Source organism: Hyla sarda, chromosome 7 (assembly GCF_029499605.1).
Source record: "Hyla sarda isolate aHylSar1 chromosome 7, aHylSar1.hap1, whole genome shotgun sequence".
NCBI classification, from domain to species: domain Eukaryota; kingdom Metazoa; phylum Chordata; class Amphibia; order Anura; family Hylidae; genus Hyla; species Hyla sarda.
The window spans coordinates 132966946-132993555 of NC_079195.1; positions in this window are offsets into that span (position 1 = coordinate 132966946).

Genomic DNA, 26610 nt, shown 5'->3' on the forward strand with positions numbered 1-26610 from the left:
GCCTAAAAATATTATGGTAGCACTAGCTACCGTAAATCTTCAATTTAAATTCCAAAATTCATCTTTTAATCTTGAAGATTGTGAAGCCCTAGTGTCTACTCATACTGCCTCCAGCTCCAGGCTGTGTCATTCAGCAACTATATTGTTTCCTCATGCTGCCAACACCTCCACGCTGTGTCATTCAGAAACGATATGGTCTCCTCATGCTGCCAACACCTCCAGGCCGTGCCATTCATCCAATATATGTTTTACAGATGCTTCAGCCATCTCCAGGCTGTGCCATTCATCCAACTATATGGTCTCCTCATGCTGCCAACACCTCCAGGCCGTGCCATTCATCCAATATATGGTTTACAGATGCTTCTGCCACTTCCAGGCTGTGCCATTCATCCAATATATGGTTTACAGATGCCTCAGCCACCTCCAGGCTGTATTATTCATCAACTACAAGCTTTAGTGATGCTGCTGGGCCTAGGACATTATCTATATATGTTTATGGTAGCACTAGGTACCATACATCTTCAATGGAAATTTCAAAATTCATTATATAATCTTAGGGGTTGTAAAGCCCTAGTGTCTACTCATGCTGCTTCCAGATCCAGGCTGGGTCATTCAGCCACTATATGGTTTCCTCATGCTGCCAACACCTCCAGGCTGTGTCATTCATCCAATTTATGGTTTACTGATGCTTCAGCCACCTCCAGGCTGTGCCATTCATCCATTATATGGTTTACAGATGCTTTAGCCACCTCCAGTCTGTGCCATTCATCCAATAAATGGTTTACTGATGCATCAGCCAGCTCCAGTCTGTGTCATTCAGCAACTACATGCTTTAGTGATGCTGCTGGTCCTAGGACATTATCTATATATGTTTATGGTAGCACTAGGTACCATACATCTTCAATGGAAATTTCAAAATTCATTATATAATCTTAGGGGTTGTAAAGCCCTAGTGTCTACTCATGCTGCTTCCAGATCCAGGCTGTGTCATTCAGCCACTATATGGTCTCCTCATGCTGCCAACACCTCCAGGCTGTGTCATTCATCCAATTTATGGTTTACTGATGCTTCAGCCACCTCCAGGCTGTGCCATTCATCCATTATATGGTTTACAGATGCTTTAGCCACCTCCAGTCTGTGCCATTCATCCAATAAATGGTTTACTGATGCATCAGCCAGCTCCAGTCTATGTCATTCAGCAACTACATGCTTTAGTGATGCTGCTGGTCCTAGGACATTACCTATATATGTTTATGGTACCACTAGGTACCATACATCTTCAATGGACATTTCAAAATTCATCTTTTATTCTTAGAGATTGTGAAGCCCTTTTGTCTCCTCATCTGCCGCCAACTCCAGGCGTTGCCATTCAAATACTATATGGTCTCCTCATGCATCAACCACCTCGAGGCTGTGCCATTCAGCCACTATATGGTCTCTTCATGCTGCCACAAACTCCAGGCTGTGTCATTCAGCCACTATATGGTCTCTTCATGCTGCAACAAACTCAAGGCTGTGTCATTCAGCCATTATATGGTTCACTGATGATGCTGGGCCTGGGCTGCCAGCTCCATGCTTGGGAGTTAAAATTTCAATTTCAAAATCCTCAATTTCAATTTCAAAATCTTAAATTTCTATTTAAAAATCTTAAATTTCAATGGTCTCCTCATGCTTCTGCCAACTCCAGGCTGTGCCATTGAGACACTATATGGTCTCCTCATGCTGCCAACACCTCCACACTGTGTCATTCAGCCACTATATGGTCTGCTAATGCTTCAGTCACATCTAAGCATTGTCATTCAGCCACTACATGGTCTCCTCATGCTGCCAACACCTCCACGCTGTGTCATTCAGCCACTATATGGTCTCCTCATACTGATGCCACCTCCAGGCTCTGTCACAAGCGATGCCTGTAATCTGCATGTCATACTGAATAACAGTATTATTTCACTACCCCAGCACACTCCATATGTCTGAAATGAGATGTGACAACTACAAAGTACTGGTCCCAGCCTCAAGCACATCCAGGTACCAGAAGAACAAGAGGTCCTTGTAAAGCTTATCCTCACGGGCTAGTGAAGACACTTGTTCTTTCAAAGGCCACAAAAATAGAAGAAGGTAGGTATTTTGCATTTTAGTAAATGGGCTTGCTTTATTGATGGCAAGCGTTAGATGACAGCAGTGATCACACTAATGTCAAAATTTTATTCCTTAAATGCTATGATCAATAGTATTTAAAAGGCTAAATAATGTGTCACAAGCACAGTTTTAGCTGACAAATGCAATGCAATAGCATTGTACTGGTCAGTATAATCAATCTAAGGATTGCTTATAAAAGTCTCCTAGGAAGACTTAAAGGGGTTCTCCGGTACTTAGACATTTGATCTCCTATCCAAAGGATAGGGGATAAGATGCCTTATTGCGGTAGTCCCGCCGCTGGTGACCCCCGTGATCTTGCACGCGGCACCCCGTTTGTAAACATTCCCCGGAGCATGTTCGCTCCGGGTCTGATTACTGTCAATCACGGGGCCAGCGGCGTGTGATGTCACGCCTCTGCCCCCATGTGACCTCACGCTCCGCCCCTCAATGCAAGTCTATGGGAGGGGGCATGGCAGCTAACACGCTCCGAGGACTGATTACAAATGGGGTGCCATGTGCAAGATCACGGGGGTCCCCAGCAGCGGGACTCCCGTGATCAGGCATCTTATCCCCTATTCTTTGGATAGGGGATAAGATGTCTAAGCACTGGAGTACCCCTATAATGGAGTACTATAGTGGAAAAAATATATCTCTATCCAAAGGATAGAGCGTGAATTATAGATAGCGAGGGTCCGGCCACTTGGACCCCCGCAATCTCCTGCCCGTTCCCCAAGGGGGTGTGATATATGATAAGCGAACAAAAAAGTCCCATCTGTGCCAATCATACTGATAAAAACTAGAGAGCACAAAAACCCTAAAACTGCCCTACAGTCAGAATCGGTCAATTTTTAAGCAGTAAAACAAAAGCTGGGTAAATTATGGATTGATGTCATTGAACGTAGCCACAAATATAACATGTTCACGTGTTTGTTTTACCATAAAGTGTACTGCATAAAAGCAAACACTCAGCTAACTGTTTTTTTTTTCAATTATAGATTATAGTTTAACCCCTTCAGGACCAAGCCCATTTTGGCCTTAAGGACCAGAGCGTTTTTTGCACATCTGACCACTGTCACTTTAAACATTAATAACTCTGGAATGCTTTTAGTTATCATTCTGATTCCGAGATTGTTTTTTCGTGACATATTCTACTTTAACATGGTGGTAAATTTTTGTGGTAACTTGCATCCTTTCCTTGTGAAAAATCCTAAAATTTTATGAAAAATTTGAAAATTTTGCATTTTTCTAACTTTGAAGCTCTCTGCTTGTAAGGAAAATGTATATTACAAATAAAAAAAATTTTTATTCACATATACAATATGTCTACTTTATGTCTGCATCATAAAAGTGGCGAGTTTTTACTTTTGGAAGACACCAGAGGGCTTCAAAGTTCAGCAGCAATTTTCCAATTTTTCACAAAATTTTCAAACTCACTATTTTTCAGGGACCAGTTCAGGTTTGAAGTGGATTTGAAGGGTCTTCTTATTAGAAATACCCCACAAAAGACCCCATTATAAAAACTGCACCCCCCAAAGTATTCAAAATGACATTCAGTCATCATTTTAACCCTTTAGGTGTTTCACAGGAATAGAAGCAAAGTGAAGGAGAAAATTCACAATCTTCATTTTTTTACACTCGCATGTTCTTGTAGACCCAATTTTAAAATTTTTACAAGGGGTAAAAGGAGAAAATGTATACTTATATTTGTAGCCTGATTTCTCTCGAGTAAGCACATACCTCATATGTCTATGTAAAGTGTTCGGCGGGCGCAGTAGAGGGCTCAGAAGGGAAAGAGCGATAAGGGGATTTTGGAGAGTACGTTTTTCTGAAATGGTTTTTGGGGGGCATGTTGCATTTAGGAAGCCCTTATGGTGCCAGAACAGCAAAAAACCCTCACATGGCATACCATTTTGGAAACTAGACCCCTTGAGGTACGTAACAAGGAATAAAGTGAGCCTTATTACCCCACAGGTGTTTCACGACTTTTGCATATGTAAAAAAAAAAAATAATAATTTCCACTAAAATGTGTGTTTCCCCCCTAATTTCACCTTTTTGCAAGGGTTAATAGCAGAAAATACCCCCCAAAATTTGTAACCCCATCTCTTCTGGGTATGGAGGTACCCCATAAGTTGACCTGAAGTGCACTATGGGCGAACTACAATGCTCAGAAGAGAAGGAGTCATATTTGGCTTTTTGAGAGCAAATTTTGCTCGGGGAGCATGTCGCATTTAGGAAGCCCCTATGGTGCCAGAACAGCAAAAAAAACACACATGGCATACCATTTTGGAAACTAGACCCCTTGAGGAACGTAACAAGGGGTACAGTGAGCATTTGCCCCCCACTGGTGTCTGACAGATCTTTGGAACAGTGGGCTGTACAAGTTTTCATGGACCACCATTTTCATGGACCACTGTTCCAAAGATCCGTCAGACACCTGTGGTGGGTAAATTCTCACTGCACCCCTCATTACATTCCGTGAGGGGTGTAGTTTCCGAAATGGGGTCACATGTGGGGTTTTGTTTTTTTTGCGTTTGTCAAAACCGCTGTAACGATCAGCCACCCCTGTGCAAATCACCTCAAATGTACATGGTGCGCTCTCCCTTCTGGGCCTTGTTGTGCGCCCCCAGAGCACTTTGCGCTCACATATGGGGTATCTCTGTAGTCGGGAGAAATTGCGTTATAAATTTTGGGGAGCTTTTTTCCCTTTTACCTCTTGTGAAAATGTAAAGTATAGGGCAACATCAGCATGTTAGTGTAAAAAATAAAAAATGTTTACACTAACATTCTGGTGTAGACTCCAACATTTCCTTTTCACGAAGGGTTAAAGAAGAAAAAGCCCCCCAAACCTTGTAACGCAATTTCTCCCGAGTACAGCGATACCCCATATGTCGCCCTAAACTGTTGCCCTGAAATACGACAGGGCTCCAAAGTGAGAGCGCCATGTGCATTTGAGGCCTAAATTAGGGATTTGCATAAGGGTATTCTACGCCAGTGATTCCCAAACAGGGTGCCTCCAGCTGTTGCAAAACTCCCAGCATGCCTGGACAGTCAACGGCTGTCCGACAATACTGGGAGTTGTTGTTTTTCAACAGCTGGAGGCTCCGTTTTGGAAACAGTGGTGTACTGGACGTTCTTATTGGGGGAGGGGGGCTGTGTAAGGGTATGTGTATATGTAGTGTTTTTAACTTTTTGTTTTATTTTGTGTTAGTGTAGTGTAGTGTTTTTAGGGTACAGTCACATGGGCGGGGGATTACAGCGAGTTTCCCAGCGCAGAATTAGCTGCATCTCAAGATGCGAGAAACCCACTGTAAAAGCCTCGCCTATGTGAATGTACCCTGTACATTCACGGGGGTGGCGGGGCGGGGGGGGGGGGGGGGGGCTTGCATCAGCTGTTGCAAAACCACAACTCCCAGCATGCATGGTCTGTTAGTGCATGCTGGGAGTCATAGTTTTGCAACAGCTGGAGGCACACAGGTTAGGAAACAATGAGTTAGAAACAGACAATGTTTCCCAACCAGTGTGTCTCCATTTGTTGCAAAACTACAACTCCCAGCATGCCCAGACAGCTGAAGGGCATGCTGGGAGTTGTAGTTTGGCAACATCTGAAGGGCCAGATGTTGCTGAACTAAAACTCCCAGCATGCCTGGACAGTCAGTGCATACTGGGAGTTGTAGTTTTGCAACAGCTGGAAGAGCACAGATTGGAGACCATTATACAACGGTCTCCAAACTGGGGCCCTCCAGATGTTGCAAAACTACAACTCCCAGCATGCATGGTCTTTTAGTGCATGCTGGGAGTTATAGTTTTGCAACAGCTGGAGGCACACAGGTTAGGAAACACTGAGTTAGAAACAATGTTTCCCAACCAGTGTGTCTCCAGCTGTTGCAAAACTACAACTCCCAGCATGCCCAGACAGCTGAAGGGCATGCTGGGAGTTGTAGTTCGGCAACATCTGAAGGGCCAGATGTTGCTTAACTAAAACTCCCAGCATGCCTGGACAGTCAGTGCATGCTGGGAGTTGTAGTTTTGCAACAGCTGGAAGAGCACAGATTGGAGACCATTATACAATGGTCTCCAAACTGGGGCCCTCCAGATGTTGCAAAACTACAACTCCCAGCATGCCCAGACAGACAAAGGCTGTCTAGGCATGCTGGGAGTTGTAGTTTTCAGACTCCTAGAAGCAGCAGTGAAGATCTTCACTGCTGCCTCTGAGGACTACATACTTACCTGCTGGTCCCGTCGCTGCTCGTCCACGTGGCCAGTCCTGCCGCTGATCCTCGGTCCTGCCGCTGCTCCAGGTAAGTCCACCGGTCCCCACGTGTTCCCCCCGTGTGCCGCAGGTCCCTGCGAGCCCCTGCAGCCATCGTCCCCCGTTCTGCCCGACTTCCAGGGGCGGGCAGTGCGGGGGATCTGAACTTTCACCCCAGATCACTGTGATTGGTCCACAGGGACCAATCACAGTGATCGCTGACCAGGACCATCAATTGATGGTCCTGGGGGTGAAGCAGAAGTTGTCCCCTGCTGGAAACAGCGGGACTTCTGCCAGTTAACCCGTGCGATGCTGCGCATCGCCGGGTTAACTGAGTGTCATTTATAAACGCCGGGATGCGCGAACGCACTGCACAACCCGGCGTTTATATATGACATTCTGCGGGAAGGGGTTAAATTATAAATATTTTTTTTTTCAGTTTCTTCCTACAGGTTATGGTTAAGTCTGTCAGTACAAAGTACAATTGGTCCTACAAAAAACAAACTCCATATAGCTCTTAAATGAATCGTGGCTCTTAAAGGGGTACTCAGGTGGAAAAAACATGTTTTACGTCAACTGGTGCCAGGAAGTTTAACAGATCTGTAAATTACTTCTATTAAAAAATAATAATCCTTCCAGTACTTATCAGCTGCTGTATAATACAGAGTAAATTATTTTCTTTTTGAATTTCTTTTCTGTCTGTCCATGGTGCTCTCTGCTGACACCTCTTTTCATGTCAGGAACTGTCTAGAGAAGGAGAGGTTTTCTATGGGGAATTGTTCCTGACATGGACAGTTCCTGATATGAACATAGGAGGCAATAAAGAACACTTTGGACAGACTGTGGACAGACAGAAAAGAAATTTTAAAATAAATGAACTTTCTCTGTATAATACAGCAGCTGATAAGTACTGGAAGGATTAAGATTTTTTAATTGAAGTAATTTACAAATCTAAAAGTAAAAAAGAAACAACAGTGGCACCGATACCTTAAGCCTCCTAAGACCACGAGATGCAGACGGCGTCCCGCTAGTCTGGAAATCCACCCTGGCAGCGGAGGTGCTAGGACAATAAAGACCGTAGTCACCAAATAGCAATAAATAAAGAAAAAAGGTGTCCTGCACTCACCGCTTTAGTCCAGGTAATCCTGCTCCCATCTCGGGTCACGACTCGACATTACTGCTAATTTACAAATCTGTTTAACTTTCTAGCACTAGTTGATTTAAACATTTTTTAAAGGACAAAACAGAAAAAAAGGCAAACATTTAATTTTAAATTGCCTGTTCAACACAAAAATTTAAACTATTCTGTTGGCATATATTTGTAGTTTAAATTTAACAATGAATACAAGTTTAATTGGTTTTCTAAAATTTTTTTTCTTTTTTTTCTTTTTTGTGGGAACACAATCTAATTTAAAGGTTAACAAAAACTAAGAACGCATTTGCTTTAACTCTCCTTACTATTAAATAAAACATTGAGGCTAGTCGGATTGTATTTTGGATAAAGTACATAATCATGTCTCTAGAATTCTATGGGAAAACAGAGGTTCATGGACTTCTGTTTGAATAGTATTTTTGCTTGCCGTTAGAAATAAACAAAGCATATTTTTATACCAAATGCTGAAAAAGAAAATTAACTAACCCAAGAACTTTTAAAACTTGAGCATGAAAACTATGCAAAAGGCGAAAAAACACAAAGAGAATCTTCAATATAATCCTATTCTTTGTACTGTATTAGTCAGTAGATAGAAATTGTAAAAGTTGATAGCTTTCATTAGTTGATGCCTTTTTATGGTAGTGCCTATACACCTTTTACTGAAGTTGGCTTGCCGACTCTTTAAAGTGTAAGGCGGCCTTTCCCATTTGACAGATGATGTTAGCTTTCTTTACCCAAGAGTCAATACTTTCTTTATAATAACTGGTAATATGTGACATGTTCAACACTTCTGCCAATTATAGCATCTCCCCATTCCCCAAGGACAGGGGTAGGGTCCTAAAAGCTCATGTTAGAAGTAGTATTGCCTTGGCCAGGAAAATAAAAGCAATTGTTCCTGCAGCTCTCACACCTTCAGCGTGAGTTTGCTTCCAGTTACAACCATTCAGCACAAGACCACAAAGCTGCAACCTATCTAGCATGTCCTACTTCAGGGCTATTGCCACTATAAGCAGTAGCATAAGAGGCAATGGTAGAACTGACAGACTCTTCTGCAAAGTAAAGACTAAGGACTGGCCTAGTCAAGTGATCAAAGTAAAGACTAAGGACTGACCTAGTAAAGGTGACAAACATCTGGAAATCTCCTTCTGGATTCCTTCAAACATAAGGGTGTCTCATAGCAACCAAAGGATATCAGGGTGAGGGAGTGGATAGTTATATATTCTATCATGGTACACCTAACCCGTGAAGACTCTGAAGCATATACTGAAATGCTGAAAGTATACATCAAGTACTGTATCCCGAATCGATGTCATTACAAGTGTGTTCCTTCTGTATTGTATCTGCATCACAATTAAAGAACAAGTTGTTAGCTATAAATCCTGGCTCTTGAGATATTCATTTCCCAGGGTCCTGATATGGTATTATATGATGTGGTATGGTATTATAGAGTTGTTCCACTTCTGCTACCAGACACTACAACCTCATCATACTCTACAATCAAAACCCTACTTCTGGTGTCACAAACCAGACAATCCTACCAACCCGCTATACCACAAAATATCCTTTTAAGAAAAAAAAAAAAAAAACTGACAGGAATAGGCCCCACTGATGATGGAAAATTGCTGGAAGCTTGGAAGCGTGCCTCAGCTATCTCTGAGTGAGGACCATCGATTGTCACTCCTATACTTCCTGCATGATGTGTACAAAATTCCTTCATTGCTCTATTGACCATGGTGTACACTGCTGCAATCCATATCACGTGGACCTGCTTAGATCTAAATAAATTGTGAAGGGCATCTGAAGACATTATAAAAAAAAAGGATTTACTCTGTCGAGATATGTCCCCCTTTGTACACCTACTAGGGTATGCAGAGGATTTGCTAAGGTATGTAGAGGACTTGTTGATAATATTAATTGTACACTATAGGGAGGCAGGTGGTTTGCTATAATACCATATTATTGCATACATCACCACTTGATCTTCTCTGGAGCCTCATAAATCAAGTCATATGTAATTTGAATGGCTAGGCCTTTAGAGCAAGGGCAAATACTAAGTAAGGTAAATGGCACCTTTATTATGTTACTCTGTGAATCGTGAAATTATTGAATAGTTCACAAGTGAATAGTGGGAAAGTGATTAGGGTCTTATATAGCATTTTAAACCATGTTTGGAATACAGGGCTGAATCCAAACTTGCTCAGCATCTCTGAAAAAATGGCCATTTGACAGCGCCAGATACCTTAGATGTGTCTAAAGATGCAATAGTGCACGCATGTGTTTGTTCATAAGCTATCTGTACAATCACCTTAACCTTTCTGGTATTGTCAAAAAGGGATTTGCCTGCCATAAGTACTGATCGATCTCCATGAATTATGGATAAGATACTGTAACTATTTGAGCTAGTGGAAAAATTCTAATGAGACTTTTATAGTCCAGATTGATGATAGTATGATGGATATGATAGTATCTAAAGTCAATGAGGTCCTTATTGGGTTTTGGAATTGCAATGTCCCCATGCCGTCTCTCACCTACCAAAGTAGATTTGTCAGGAGGAGTCAGAATTGTTTGCTTAGTATTGTGAGTTAAGCATAAATAATAAAAACATTTCTTCTGTGCCACATTTCTATTATTGCATACACTGAGGTATTATGGATGTGAAAGAGTTAACATGTACACTTTTTTGTTGCCACTACCGATGAGATGTATATGTTAGTATGCATGGGTCATATTGGTAACATGACTCTCCTCAGCTAGTTTCTATTCAGAAGTTTGAGGATGAAGTCTCCAAAGTCCAACCCTCTCAGCCCAGAGGGCTGGAACAGAACCAGTTCAGTATGGTCTAGCATATGCTAGAGTACAGACATGCCTGTCTACGTCATTTGAGGAGAAGGAGATTTTATGCCTAGTCAGAATCCAGTTTTAGGTTAAAGTCTGCATAACTAAGCCCTCGCTTTGCCAATAAATCCAGTTTCAGTGGCTAGAATCTAACCTGACCTAGACCATTTCACCCAAGACTTTCTTCAGTCTACACTGAGATGGCGTTCATCTCCAAAATCCTCTTCATGTTCTCAGAGGAATAATCACCCAGTCAGAAGTGGGAGTAGTTGAGCAAACACATATCTGTGTGGGCTTCCAGTAAAAGTTAGTGATTCATGGCTATCACATCAGAATAAACTTTAGTGTAGGCCCTAAGATAAGGAATCATGCTGCTCTTAATCATGACAAGTAAAGTCTGTTCAAGTACCTACATTTAGCCAACCCGTGTAGACCTCAACAGTAGAGAAGTACCTAATTGGTGTCAGGATCCGGACTGGTATGGAGGTGGATCATCTGTGTCAGTGGGGTGATGGCGTGAGCCGTACCAGGGGAACGGAGTCTAAGGGGTTACTGGTTTTCATCAGAGCCTGCCGCAAAGCGGGATGGACTTGCAGCAGCAGGTAACCCCCAGGTCGTTCCACCCGATAGCGACTCAACCCCAACTGACAGCTGAGACAGGCGCGGTACACAGGGACAAGGCAAGAGCAAGGTCGGACGTAGCAGAAGGTCAGGGCAGGCAGCAAGAGTCGTGGTCAGGGGCAACAGCAGAAGGTCTGGGTACACAAGCTTGGGAACACACTAAACGCTTTCACAGGGCACTATGGCAACAAGATCCGGCAAGGACAGGAAGGGGAAGTGGGTTTTTATGTGTTGGCAGGTGTAGGACTGATTGGGCCAGGCACCAATTAATCGTGCACTGGCCCGTTAAATTTCAGAGAGCAGGCACGCGCGCACCCTAGAGAGCGGGGCCGCGCGGGCCGGGATAGAACAGCAGGAGGAAGGGGCAGGTGAGGAGATTGGGATGCGACCCGCGGGCGGGCGCATCCCGCTACGCGGATCGCATCCCTGCCGGTGATAACAGTGCAGCGCTCCCGGTCAGCGGGTTTGACCGGGGCACTGCACACAGAAGAACGCCACGAGCGCTCCGGGGAGGAGCAGGGACCCGGAGCACTCGGAGTAACAGTACCCCCCCTTTGGTCTCCCCCTCTTTTTGGAGCCCAGGAATCTGCGGACAAGCTCCTTGTCAAAAATGTTGGCCTCAGGTTCCCAGGACCTTTCTTCAGGGCCACAATTCTCCCAATCAATTAAAAAAATCTTTTACCTTGGACGATCTTGGAAGCAAGGATCTCTTTGACAGCGAAGACATCAGAGGAGTCAGAAACAGGAGCAGGAACAGTAACCTTGGGAGAAAAGCGGTTAAGCGGTTTGAGAAGAGACACATGGAAAGAGTTAGGAATGCGAAGAGAAGAGGGAAGATGAAGCTTGTAAGAGACAGAATTAATTTGATTCTTGATTTTAAAAGGACCAAGGTAGCGAGGACCCAACTTGTAACTAGGGACACAAAAGCGTATGTATTTGGCAGAGAGCCACACTTTGTCCCCAGGAGCGAAGACAGGAGGAGTTGTTCTCTTCTTATCTGCATGTCTCTTCATACGAGACGATGCCAGTAGGAGCGACTTTTGAGTCTCCTTCCAGATAACAGAGAAGTCCCGGGTTCCTTCATCTACAGCAGGAACTCCAGAAGAAGTGGGAATGGGGAGAGGGGGCAGAGGGTGACAGCCGTACACAAGAATGGGGATTTGGCAGAGGACTCCGAATTTTTGAAATTGTACGAGAATTCAGCCCAGGGCAGAAGGTCGACCCAATCGTCTTGGCGGGAGGAGACAAAATGTTGCAAGTAGTCACGAAGAATCTGGTTTACTCGCTCTACTTGTCCATTGGATTGGGGGTGATAGGAGGACGAAAAATTAAATTTGATTTTTAATTGGTTACAGATAGCTCTCCAAAATTTCGACATAAATTGAATGCCTCTATCCGAGACGATATGCGTGGGAAGCCCGTGAAGGCGAAAAATGTGCAGAAAAAATTGCTTCGCCAACTGTGGCGCAGAAGGAAGACCTGGAAGCGGAATGAAGTGAGCCATTTTGGAAAAACGATCAACGACCACCCAGATGACGGTATTGCCATGGGATACGGGAAGATCAGTAATGAAATCCATGGCAATTTGGGACCATGGTTGCTCAGGGAGGGGCAAAGGAAGGAGGAGTCCAGCAGGCTTCTGGCAAGGGGTTTTATCCCGGGCACAAATAGTACAGGCCCGAATGAAATCAGTAACGTCACCCTCTAGTGTAGGCCACCAATACAGACGGGAAATGAGCTGAATGGACTTTTTAATGCCAGCTTGACCAGCCAGGTGAGAGGAATGCCCCCATTTGAGGATCTTGAGGCGAAGGCATGGAGGAGACCAGGCACTCAGGCGGTACGATATGCTGCAGAGGGGTTTCAGATTCGGAGGCATCAGAGGAATGAGAAAGGGCGTCAGCTCTGACATTTTTGTCAGCGGGACGGAAGTGTATCTCAAAGTTAAAGCGGGCAAAAAACAACGACCATCTAGCCTGGTGAGGATTCAGACGCTGAGCAGACTGGAGGTGCGAGAGATTCTTGTGGTCAGTGTAAATGACAATGGGTTGTTTGGAACCCTCCAATAGATGTCTCCACTCCTCGAGTGCTAACTTGATGGCCAGAAGTTCACAATCTCCAATGGAGTAATTCTTTTCTGCCGGAGAGAAAGTTTTAGAGAAAAACCACAAGTAATGTTACGTCCGGTAGCGTTTTTTTGAAGAAGTATGGCCCCGGCTCCGACTGAGGAAGCGTCAACTTCCAGGAAGAATGGCTTCAATGGATCAGGTCTGGACAGCACTGGTGCAGAAGCGAAGGCAGTTTTGAGACGATTGAAGGCTTCCTCTGCTTGAGGAGGCCATGACTTAGGAATAGCATTCTTCCTGGTCAGGGCCACAATAGGGACCACAATGGTGGAGAAGTGGGGAATAAACTGTCGGTAATAGTTGGCAAATCCCAGGAAGCGTTGGATAGCACGGAGTCCAGAAGGGCGTGGCAATCCAAAACCGCTGACAGTTTATCTGGATCCATTTGAAGCCCTTGGCCAGAGACTAGTTAACCTAGGAAAGGAAGACTGTTGCATTCAAAGAGACATTTTTCAAATTTAGCGTACAGGTGGTTTTCACGAAGTCTTTGGAGCACTAGACGGACATGACGACGGTGTTCCTCTAAGTTAGAGGAAAAAATCAAGATGTCGTTCAAGTAAACCACAACACAGGTATACAATAAGTCCCGAAATATCTCTTTAACGAAGTCCTGGAAGACTGCAGGGGCGTTGCAGAGCCCAAAGGGCATAACAAGATATTCAAAATGTCCATCTCTGGTATTGAACGCGGTCTTCCACTCATCACCTTTCCTGATGCAAATAAGATTATATGCGCCCCTTAAGTCCAATTTAGTGACTATATTAGCTCCGCGAAGACGGTCAAAGAGTTATGAGATCAAAGGCAGGGGATAGCAGTTTTTGATGGTAATTTTATTTAAACCGCGGTAGTCAATACATGGTCGTAAGGATCCATCCTTTTTAGAAACAAAGAAGAACCCCGCTCCAGCAGGGGATGAGGACTTCCGAATAAAACCTCTCTTTAGGTTCTCTTGGATATACTCAGACATGGCTTGAGTCTCTGGGACAGACAGAGGGTAGATCCTGCCACGGGGCGGAGTGGTACCAGGAAGGAGGTCAATGGGACAATCATAAGGCCTATGAGGTGGTAAGATCTCTGCTTGCTTTTTGCAGAAAACATCTGAAAAGTCCTGGTAGGCCTTGGGAAGACCCGGTATAGGTGGAGCCTCAGGGGTTTGACAAGTGGGAGCAGATGTGAGGCATCGTTTGTGACAAGAAGGACCCCAACTTTTGATCTCCCCGGTGGTCCAGTCGAGGGTAGGAGCATGACGTTGGAGCCATGGCAGGCCGAGAAGAACTTCAGAGGTGCAGTTGGGCAGAACAAAATATTCCATTTTTTCATGGTGCAGTCCAATGCATATAGGCAGGGGTTCTGTGCAGTAGCGCACAGTGCAGTCCAATTTCTCTCCTTTAACGGAAGAGATATAGAGCGGTTTGACGAGACGGGTTACTGGGATGCTGAACCTATTAACAAAAGAGGCCAAAATAAAGTCTCCTGCAGAACCTGAGTCCAAGAAGGCCACTGCTGAGAAGGAGGAATTGGCGGAAGGAGAAATCTGCACAGACACAGTCAGATGTGGAGAGGCAGAATTCACACCAAGAATCGTCTCACCCTTGTGAAGTAATTGAGTGCGTCTCTCCTGATGCGGAGGCCGGATAGGACAGTCTTTTGGGAAGTGTTCGGTACTAGCACAGTACAGGCACAGATTCTCGTTACGGCGGAGCGTCCTCTCTTGTAGGGTCAGGCGGGACCGATCCGCTTGCATAGCCTCCTCGGCGGAAGGCACAGGAACAGATTGCAAAGGACTTTGGAAGAGAGGAGCCGGGGAGAAAAACCACCTGGTGCGAACAAGATCCTTTTCCTGTCGAAGTTCCTGGCGTCTTTCAGAGAAACGCATGTCGATGGGGGTGGCCAAATGGATATGTTCGGACAGATTTGCAGGAATTTCTCGTGCGGCCAGGACATCTTTGATGTTACTGGATAAGCCTTTCTTGAAGGTCACTCAGAGGGCCTCATTGTTCCAGGATAGCTCAGAGGCGAGGGTACGGAACTGGATGGCGTATTCGCCTACAGAAGAACTCCCTTGGACGAGGTTCAGCAAAGCAGTTTTGACTGAGGAGGCCCGGGCTGGCTCCTCAAAGACACTACGTACTTCTGAGAAGAAGGACTGGATAGTAGCGGTGGCGGGATTGTTGCGGTCCCAGAGCGGTGTGGCCCATGATAAGGCCTTTCCAGACAGGAGACTGACCACGAAAGCCACCTTAGACCGTTCAGTGGGGAATTGGTCCGACATCATCACCAAGTGTAGGGAACACTGGGACAGCAATCCACGGCACTGTTTAGAGTCCCCATCAAACTTGTCAGGTAGAGACAGGCGGAAGCTGGGAGCAGCCACTCGCTGCGGAGGAGATGCAGGAGCTGGCGGAGGAGATGATTGCTGAAGTTGCGGCAGAAGCTGTTGCAGCATGACGGTCAGTTGAGTCAGCTGCTGTCCTTGTTGCGCGATCTGTTGTGATTGCTGAGCGACCACCATGGTTAGGTCAGCGCACTAGGCAGCGGGACCTCAGTGGGATCCATATCCGGATCTACTCTCAGGATCCGGACTGGTATGCAGCGAGGACACTGGAGGTGGATCCTCTGTGTCAGTGGGGTGATGGCGTGGGCCGTACCAGGGGAAAGGAGTCTAAGGGGTTACTGGTTTTCACCAGAGCCTGCCAAAAAGCGGGATGGACTTGCAGTGGCAGGTAACCCCCAGGTCGTTCCACCCGATAGCGACTCAACCCCAACTGACAGCTGAGACAGGCGCGGTACACAGGGACAAGGCAAGAGCAAGGTCGGACGTAGCAGAAGGTCAGGGCAGGCAGCAAGAGTCGTAGTCAGGGGCAACAGCAGAAGGTCTAGGTACACAGGCTTGGGAACACACTAAACGCTTTCACAGGGCACTAAGGCAACAAGATCTGGCAAGGACAGGAAAGGGAAGTGTGTTTTTATGTGTTGGCAGATGTAGGACTGATTGGGCCAGGCACCAATTAATGGTGCACTGGCCCTTTAAATTTCAGAAAGCCGGCGCGCGTGCCCTAGAGAGCGGGGCCGCGCGCACCGGGACAGAACAGCAGGGGGACGGGGCAGGTGAGGAGATTGGGATGCGACCCGTGGGCGAGCGCGTCCCGCAACGCGGATCGCATCCCCGCTGGTGATAATAGTGCAGCGCTCCCGGTCAGCGTGTCTGCACACAGAAGAACGCCGCGAGCACTCCGGGGAGGAGCAGGGACCCGGAGTGCTCGGCGTAACAATTGGACTGTGAGTACATTTCTAATAGTAACGCTGAAATGCGAACGGCATATCTAAAGACTTTGGTCAGTGTAAGTGCTTACAAAACAACTTAAAGGGAACTGTGACCAATTTCCACAACAACCCAGAAGAACTGTAATATGTTTGTCTGTGCTGTAAAGAGAATATACTGTTTAGATTCTGCACAAAACCTATTTACAGTGAAACCCTGTTCTCGAGTTACATTGAGTGTTTGGATAATTACTGTTACACATACCATCACAGACCCGCCCCCCATTACAAAAATTATAGAGAGTTTGTCTCTTAGTTAGAAATGCACTTGTAGAGAAACAGAAAAGAAGGGCCCTCACTTGTCCATATAAGAATATTTTAGGTATAAAGAAGAATAGATCTAGAATGCATAGAATTCATTTTTCCCCAGACAAAAGGAACAGCAGCTGGCATAGCATGTAATCCAAAAATCCAAGAGGACACAACGTGACTTAATTTAAAGGGGTATTCCAGGCAAAAACTTTTTTATATATATCAACTGGCTCCGGAAAGTTAAACAGATTTGTAAATTAGTTCTATTAAAAAATCTTAATCCTTCCAATAGTTATTAGCTTCTGAAGTTTTCTGTCTAACTGCTCAATGTTGATGTCACGTCACGGGAGCTGTGCATGATGGGAGAATATCCCTTGCATGATGGGAGAATATCCCCATAGGAGCTGCACAGCTCCCGGGACGTGAGTCATCAGAAAGCAGTTAGACAGAAAACAGCAACTCAACTTCAGAAGCTAATAACTATTGGAAGGATTAAGATTTTTTAATAGAAGTAATTTACAAATCTGTTTAACTTTCCGGAGCCAGTTGATATATAAAAAAAGTTTTTGTCTGGAATAACCGTTTAACTCCAAAGTTCAAATAAGGAATATGTTGTGGCACCTAACCCTTTGTTTTAAAAGGTTATGGCCGACATTTATAATTGTCTTTAGACTGTTTTTTATGCAACAAAAGGCGCAAAAAAGGCACAAGCAGGGTTTATTTGCGCCTTTTTTGTGCCTTTTGATTTACACATTTCTGCTGATTTTGAGTTGCAATCCACCGATTTTGGCAATACACGAGGGTTTTATGAACTGAGCCTTTTTGTGAAAAGGCGCAAAAAAGGTGCAAAGTCACTAAAAAAGTCTCTAAAACTCTAAACCAGCCCAGACTTAGCTTAGCTTTTTGGTGTATGTGAAGAGAGAAATTTCAGAAAATGTGACCTGCACAAAATGTATCAAATTCTCTGCAAACATTTAATAAATTTGGTGCACATACACATTACCAGCACATAAAACAGATGAAGAAAAATGCTTCACTTACACCTACAATGATAAATGCCGACCACATTCTTTACTTTATTCCTTTAAAAACATCTTGGCAATGATGTACGCAGGGAGGGGAGGAACAACAGCTACAATCATTTCACACCTCCTGTTGCTTTATCAAGGCCAGGAGTTTGTTTCTCCTTGCATCCACCAGTACCATGATGCTTTTAAAAAAATTAACTTAAAAATGTATCTTTTAATACAAAGGGGGGAGTTGCCGCTACATATTTCTTGTTTGCATTTTAGAATTCTAGTTGTACTTGTAAAACAGCAGAGCATCACTTACTATTGTTTACATAATTTGTACACTCCTTTATCTGCATTATTAATCCCCTGCAAAATACCGAGCTATATCGCCAGCCTCTACATCTCTTGTATAGAGACTCAATTTAATAGCACAGGGTGCTCTATTCATAATAGGAAGAACAATTTAAATAGCCACAGTGAAAGAAGCAAAATGGCTCTCACCCAGATACATAAAACAATCAGGGCACTGCAGTTCCGCAATGTCACAGATGAGCAGGTAGCAGATGTTTCACACACAAGTGTGCTTCCTCAGACCACCTTCAACCTTCCACTACACCTGCTCACTGCCTTTGTCAGATCAGCCCAGTGAATATATATATATATATATATATATATATATATATATATATATATACCATCTGTGAGGTGAGCAGCAACTCTGTATAAGTAGCTGCTTATTAAGTGTAGCATATGAATATTACGTGAGTGACAATGCAGGCAGTGCTATATATATCAACAGATGAAAAGAGAGTCTAGACTTTGACGGGAGCCCATGTTCCTGTACATACATTCAGTGGCATGTTACATCATTGAAACTGACTGTCAGTCATGCTGGCAAAGGCTACATAAAATACAGAGACACAGCAATTGCAGAATGCACAGCTCTGCGCCAGGTAAACAAAGAGGCTGCAACACTCTTTATCAATCAGCTGATATAAGGAAGCTGGCTTCAGACCACCATCTATCTGATAAAAATTGTCTATCCTAGGAGTTGGTCCCAGAAGAGTCAGAGAAATTGCTTTAAAAATTTGCATATACAAAAGTTATATATGATCTAAAGCTCACACCAAATTCTAAAATATTAAATAGAAAAGCGAAAAAAGATGGGCAAGCTTTTGAAAAGTTTGGTTTGCCGGGCTCACCAAACTTTTATAAAAACAGCTTGCAAGCTACCTAAGAGCTTGCAAGCCCTGTATAACACTGTTAGGATCACCTAGAAATGAATTTAAGTAGTTTTAACCCCTTAAGGACCAAGCCCATTTTGGCCTTAAGGACCAGACCAATTTTATTTTAGCATTTTCGTTTTTTCCTCCTCGCCTTCTAAAAATCAAAATTCTCTTATATTTCCATCCACAGACCCATATGAGGGCTTGTTGTTTGCGTCACCAATTGTACTTTGCAATGACATCACTTATTTTACCATAAAATCTACGACGCAACCAAACAATTATTATTTATGTGGGAAAATTGAAAAGATAACAGCAATTTAGCAAACTTTGGAAAGTTTTGTTTTCACGCTGTACACTTTACGGTAAAAATGACATGTTTTCTTTATTCTGTGGGTCAATACTAGTGTTGCTCACGAATATTCGCAATTCGAATATTATTCGAGAATATTGCATATTCGCGAATTCGCGAATTTCGCGAATATAGCGCTATATATTCGTAATTACGAATATTCGTTTTTTTATTTTTATTTTTTTTTCACAGTACACATCACAGTGATCACCCCTCTCTGCTTCCAGCTTGTGTGGTGTAAAGAAGGCTGTAATACTACTGTGTGAGACTGGCGTGCGAAAATTCGCATATGCGAAGATTCGCATATGCTAATTTTCGTATATGCGAATTTTCGCGTATGCTAATTTTGTATATGCTAATATTCACATATGTTAAAATAAAATGCAAAAATTTTATGCGAAAATAAAACGAGAATATAACGAATATGCGAATATTCGCGAATATATGACGAATATTGATCGAATATGGCCTATGCCGCTCAACACTAGTCAATACGATTAAAATGATGCCCATGTTATATGCGGATGTCCGCCATTACCGGTGGGTCCCTGGCTGCTGATAGCAACCTGGACCTGCCGCGCATGATGCGAGCATCACTCCAGTGCTCGTGATCATGACGGCGCGTAAATGTACGTCATGGTGCGTTAAGTACCATGTCACCATGTCACCATGTCGTTAAAGGGTTAAAGTAGTTTTAAGGCTAAGGAAAATGTCAAAAGTTACGGTGATGTGCAGTAACCCATGCTAACTAACAGTTTGTTTAACCTGTTGGGGAAGAAGGGCATATGCATACGCCCTTGCATCCTGGTACTTAAGGATGAAGGGTGTATCCATACGCCCGTGGGAATTTCGGTCCCCGACGCGCGCCGGACCCCCCATGTCGGCGATCGGCACAAATCACAAGTGAATTCACACTTGTGATTTGCGCCGATTCTGGGTCATTACGGGTCTATAGTGACCCGGTGACCCGGAATATAAGGGGGATTGCGGTTGTCTAAGACACCCATGATCCCCCTGAAGGGATAGGAGTGAAGTGGCATGGATGCTACCCCTCCTATCCCTGCTATTGATGGTCTAGACATGACCAACAATAGCAGATCGGGGCGGGGGGGTTAACTTTCGTTTTCCCTGTCCTGCCCACCCACAATAGGCGGGGCAGGACGGGGAAACCGGCGGGGACCGGCGCCGAAGATCCACTTGCCGATCCAGAGGCTGCGGGCGACGGAGATCGGCGGGCGGCGATGACGTGCGGCAGAAGAGGATGGCTCACTGCATCCTACGGAAGCCGGTAAGTTGCCTAGCAACATCTGGAGGGCTACAGTCTGAGACCATTATACAGTGGTCTCTAACCTGTAGCCCTCCAGATGTTGCAAAACTACAACTCCCAGCATGCCCAGACAGCTGTTTGGGCATGCTGGAATATGTAGTTTTGCAACAGCTGGAGGGCTACAGTTTGAGACCATTATACAGTGGTCTCTAAACTGTAACCCTCCAGATCTTGCAAAATTACAACTCCTAGCATGCCCAAACAGCTGTTTGCGGTCTGGGGATGCTGGGATTTGTAGTTTTGCAACATCTGGAGGGTCACAGTTTGGAGCAGTGGTCTATAAACTGTAGCCCTCCAGATGTTGTAAAACTGCAAATCCTAGCATGCCCAAGCAGCAAACAGTTGTCTCAGAATGCTGGGAGTTGTAGTTAAGTACCTCCAGCTGTTTCATAACTACATCTCCCAGCATGCCCTTCGGCGATCAGTACATGTTGGGAGTTGTAGTTTTGCAACAGTTGGAGGCATAATGGTTGGAAAATACTGAGTTAGGTAACAGAACCTAACAGTGTGCCTCGCTGTTGCAAAAGTACAACTTCCAGCATGCACGGTCTGTCAGTACATGCTGGGAGTTGTAGCTTTGAAACAGCTTGAGGTTTGCCACCCCCCCCCCCCCCCCCCATGTGAACGTACAGGGTACATTCACATAGGCAGGTTCACAGTAAGTTTACTGCTTCAAGTTTGGGCTGCGGCAAATTTTTCGCCGCAGCGCAAACTTCTAGCGGGAAACTCTCCGTAACACGCCAGTGCGAATGTACCCTAAAAACACTACACTACACTAACACAAAATAAAGGGTAAAACATTACATATGCACCCCCTTACACTGTCCCCATCCCAATAAAAATGAAAAACGTATTGTACGGCAGTGTTTCCAAAACGGAGCCTCCAGCTGTTGCAAAACAACAACTCCCAGCATTTCTGGACAGCCACTGACTGTCCAGGCATGCTGGGGGTTTAGCAACACCCTGTTTGGGAATCACTCTCGTAGAATACCCCTATGTCCACCCCTATGCAATCCCTAATTTAGTCCTCAAATGCGCATGGCGCTCTCTCACTTCAGAGACCTGTCGTATTTCAAGGAAACAGTTTAGGGCCACATATAGGGTATTTCCGTACTCGGGAAAAATTGCACTACAAATTTTGGGGGGCTTTTTCTCCTTTTACCTCTTATGAAAAGTAAAAGTTGGGGGTTACACCAGCCTGTTAGTGTAAAAAAAAAAAATAATAATAATTACACTAACATGCTGGTGTTGCCCCATACTTTTTATTTTCACAAACATTAAAAGGAAAAAAAGACCCAATTTCTCCTGAGTACGGAAATACCCCATATGTGGGTGTAAAATGCTCTGCGGACGCACAACAAGGCTCAGGATTGAGAGCACACCATGTACATTTGAGGCCTAAATTGGTGATTTGCACAGGGGTGACTGATTTTACAGTGGTTCTGCCATAAATAAATATAAATGCAAAAACATAAATACCCACATGTGACCCCATTTTGTAAACTACATCCCTCACGGAACGTGACAAGATGGGAAAATGAAAAAAAAAAAATTCACTAAAATGCTGGTGTTACCCTAAATTTTTCATGTTCACAAGGGAAAAACAAAAAACAAAATTTGTAACCCCATTTCTTCTAAGTAATAAAATACCCCATATGTGGATGTACAGTGCTCTGCTGGTGCACTACAATGCTCAGAAGAGAAGGAGCGCCATTGGGATTTTGAAGAGAAAATTTGTCCGGAATTGAAGGCCACGTGTGTTTACAAAGCCCCCATAGTGCCAGAACAATGGACCCCCCCACATGTGACCCCATTTTGGAAACTACACCCCTCACGTAGTGTATTAAGGGGTGCAGTGAGCATTTACACCCCACAGGTGTCTGACAGATTTTTGTAACAGTGGTCCGTGAAAATGAAAAATTTTATTTTTCATTTGCACAGCCCACTGTTCCAAAGATCTGTCAAACGCCAGTGGGGTGTAAATACTCACTGCACCCCTTATTAAATTATGTGAGGGGTGTAGTTTCCAAAATGGGGTCACATGTGGGGGGGTTCACTGTTCTGGCACCACGGGGGGCTTTGTAAACGCACACTGCCCCTGACTACCATTCCAAACAAATTCTCTTTCCAAAAGCTCTATGTCACTCCTTCTCTTCTGAGCATTGTAGTTCACCCGCAGAGCATTTTATGTCCTAACATGGGGTATTTCCATACTCAGAAGAGATGGGGTTACAAATGTTGGGGGGCGCTTTAATGAAAAAAATGTTTTTCATTTACACATCCGATTTTAACGAAAAGTTGTTAAACACCTGTTGGGTGTTAAGGCTAACTGGACCCCTTGTTACGGGCCTTGAGGGGTGTAGTTTCCAAAATGTTATACCATGTGGGGGTTTTCTGCTGTTCTGGCACTATGGGGGCTTTCTAAATGTGACATGCCCCCCAAAAACCATTTCAGCAAAATTCACTTTCCAAAATCCCATTGTCGCTCCTTCCCTTCTGAGCCCTCTACTGCGCCGGCCGAACACTTGACATACACATATGAGGTATTTCCTTACTCGAGAGAAATTGGGTTACAAATTTTAGGGGCTTTTTCTCCTATTACCACTTGTAAAAATTAAAAAATTGAGTTTACAAGAACATGCGAGTGTAAAAAATGAAGATTTTGAATTTTCTCCTTCCCTTTGCTGCTATTCCTGTGAAACACCTAAAGGGTTAACACACTTACTGAATGTCATTTTCGATACTTTGAGGGGTGCAGTTTTTATAATTGGGTCACTTATGGGGTATTTCTAATATGAAGGCCCTTCAAATCCACTTCAAAACTGAACTGGTCCCTGAAAAATTTAGATTTTGAAAAGGTTGTGAAAAATTGGAAAATTGATGCTGAACTTTGAAGCCCTCTGATGTGTTCCAAAAGTAAAAACATGTCAACTTTATGATGAAAATATAAAGTTGACATATTGTATATGTGAATCAATATATAATTTATTTGAAATGTCTTTCCCTTACAAGCAGAGAGCTTCAAAGTTAGAAAAATGCAAAATGTTAACATTTTTCATAAAATTTTTGAATTTTTCACCAAAAAATGATGCAAGTATCGACGAAAATTTACCACTACCATAAAGTAGAATATGTCACGAAAAAACAATCTCGGAATCAAATTTATAAGTAAAAGCAAGCCAGAGTTATTAATGCTTAAAGCTACAGTGGTCAGATTTGCAAAAAAATGCTCCCATCCTCAGGGTCATAATGGGCTCCGTCCCCAAGGGGTTAAAACACACTGAGCTAGTGGATTTTGTATGCACTAAAATAAAGCTGCATAATGTATCCCAGGTGTTAAAATGCACACGGATGAACCGGAAGTCACAATGGCTCTTTACAAGCATTACAAATATTCTCCCTTTTGAGAGTTGTAACAGGATTAGTGTCCCAAAATAGTAGAGAACAAATAGGTTTTGTATAAAAAGCCCCAAAAATTATCTCTTTTATGGGAATCATGGGTTGTGTATGTGTAGACCTGGATGGCACAGGAGGTTTAAATTCTACACTGAACCAAGCTAGATATATTTTAACAAACGTGAGTTTTCCCACGTTGCTGGTAGACAATTTTGTTTGCTTAGGGGTCATGACGCTGCCTGCTGCACTGAATACTCTCTCTGATGTTACACTGTGGTTGTTGGCAGATGCATTCATTGTGATGCCTCCCCATGTGCTTAAGTAGAGCCCTTATTCATAAAGTTGGAGCCGGGATATGCCTTTCTTTCTGCAGAGAGGGTACTGGGCTGTTTGCTGCATCTGGTAAGATAGTTAAAAAGTACCTGTCACCAAATAAACTGTTCTAAACTATCTCAGGCTATGTTCACTAACTACTCCTAACACCCCTCCCACCCTTAAAAAAAATTTGGAGCTTTAAAAAGCTGTGTATCATACCTTTATTCTCAGCTCACATAGTTAAATCTCTCAGCAGGAGAAAGAGGGCGTTTCCCAGCAGGCATGACATCACTGAAGGGGGACCACATTTGTTGTCACATGATTGCATTGCTGTGATGAATAGAAAACCTCAAGCTCTGTGCATCTTTCAGTGAGGCTCTGTGCAGCTTTCAATGAGGCTCAGTACAGCTGTCAACTAAGCTCAGTGCAGAGAAGTGCTTCCTGAGTTTGGTCTCCTGCCAGGCAGGGAGGAGACCAAACTCACTGTATTAATTGTGGCAGGAAACAATCAAATGGCTGTGTTTTCTATTACATTTTGAACATATTTATGTTGATAATTTTAACCCCTTGGGGACAGAGGGTTTTCCAGTTTTTGCACTTTCGTTTTTTCCTCCTTACCTTTTAAAAATCATAACCCTTTAAATTTTGCAGCTAAATATCCATTTGTTGGCTTATTTTTTGCACCACCAATTCTACTTTGTAAAGACATCAGTCATTTTACCCAAAACGCTATGGCGAAACAGGAAAAAATAATAATTGTGCGACAAAATTGAAGAAAAAATGCCATTTTGTAAATTTTGGGGGCTTCCGTTTCTACGCAGTAAATTTTTCGATAAAATTGACACCTCTTTATTTTGTAGGTCCATGTGATTAAAATTATACCCTACTTATATAGGTTTGATTTTGTCGTACTTCTGGAAAAAATCATAACTACATGCAGGAAAATGTGTACATTTAAAATTGTCATCTTCTGTCCCCTATAACTTTTACATTTTTTTGCCCATGGGGTGGTTTGAGGAATCCTTCTTTGCGCCGTGATCTGAAGTTTTTAGCGGTGCCATTTATGTATTGATTGGACTTTTTGATCACTTTTTATTCATTTTTTCATGATATGAAAAGTGACCAAAAATACGCTATTTTGGACTTTGGAATTTTTTTGCGTGTACGCCATTGACCGTGCAGTTTAATTAATTATATATTTTTATAATTTGGACATTTCCACACACGGAGATACCACATATGTTTATTTTTATTTACACTGCTATTTTGTTTTTTTTTTTAGTTGGGAAAAGGGGGGTGATTCAAACTTTTATTACTGAAGGAGTTAACTGATCTTAATTCACTTTTTTTCCACTTTTTTTTGCAGTGTATTAGCTCCCATAGGGGGCTATAACATTGCACACACTGATCTTTTACATTGATCAATGGTTTCTCATAGGAAACCATTTATCAATGATTCTGCCACTTGACTGATTCTGCAGCACCGCGATCAGTGTCGCATGCTATTAGCCACGGGTCCCGGCTGTTGTTAGAGGCCCTGGCCCGACCCGCTATGATGCAGGGCCACATCGTGGCCCCACATTATAGAAAGGGATTGGGCTGAGGGCGTATAGGTACGCCCTCCGTCCCCAAGGAGTTAAAAGCAAGTGAATGGGAAAGTGTCTGCTAATTACACAAGGAATACTATCCTGGTTCTCTGGACTCAGCACGCTTATCTCTGAAAGCATATCCTTACAGGGTTCATTGAAAGGTTCAGAGTCTGAAATTTAATGCATGGCCATTAGAAATGAGCGAACTTACAGTAAATTTGATTCGTCACGAACTTCTCGGATCGGCAGTTGATGACTTATCCTGCATAAATTAGTTCAGCTTTCAGGTGCTCTGGTGGGCGGGAAAAGGTGGATACAGTCCTAGGAAAGAGTCTCCTAGGACTGTATCCACCTTTTCCATCCCACTGGAGCACCTGAAAGCTGAACTAATTTATGCAGGAAAAGTCATCAACTGCCGAGCCGAGAAGTTCGTGACGAATCGAATTTACTGTAAGTTTGCTCATCTCTAATGGCCACCTTCCGCCAGCCTTACCTAATCTTTAAAACAACATCATTTAGTCTAGAGAGCAGCACAGCTTCTGAATTAGCAATTTACTTGTTTATACCTTAACCTACACCTTTACATACCATCATACCTTCCTCATACCTTAACCTGTAGCTATACTTAACTTTATACATTGTTCATTAAAACATAGGTACTGTAACAATCCTTTCCAAATTATTTTCTTCTAAAG